Source organism: Propithecus coquereli, unplaced genomic scaffold (assembly GCF_000956105.1).
Source record: "Propithecus coquereli isolate 6110/MARCELLA unplaced genomic scaffold, Pcoq_1.0 Scaffold137, whole genome shotgun sequence".
Taxonomy (NCBI): domain Eukaryota; kingdom Metazoa; phylum Chordata; class Mammalia; order Primates; family Indriidae; genus Propithecus; species Propithecus coquereli.
Genome location: NW_012137969.1, coordinates 3,277,850 through 3,278,342, shown reverse-complemented (window position 1 = coordinate 3,278,342; position 493 = coordinate 3,277,850).

Genomic DNA, 493 nt, shown 5'->3' with positions numbered 1-493 from the left:
AGTGTCCATCTTCCTCCTCTGGATTCCCGTGACAGATGCCACAACTCAGGCCCCCTTCACAACACAGAGACTTCGCAAAATGCTCCCCGCTGGTGTTTCTCACAAGCTTCTCTCCCGGAGCCAATGTGCTTTGCATGTGTTGCCTGCACATCCCTCCAAAACACACGCCTAACCCCCCACGGCCTTCTTAACCCATCGGCTAACAACTGTCTCCATCAAGGCCGAGGTTCTCAGTTTGAATTCCACCCTTTTGACAACCTCGCCACAGCCAAACCTGCTCACCATCTCTGTATTTCACTACTGTGTTTCCTGCTCCTCCCAAATGCCCTTCCCTCTGTTTTTACACGGTGTTTTCTGTCTGAGTGTCTTCCACACGTACGGATCTGAAGAAAACTATTCAGCCTTAAAGTCAGTTCAAACACCACAGCTCTAGCGATGCCTTCCCCGATCTTCCAACGGCTGCATACCACTAGCACTTTGGTTAAATCCTATC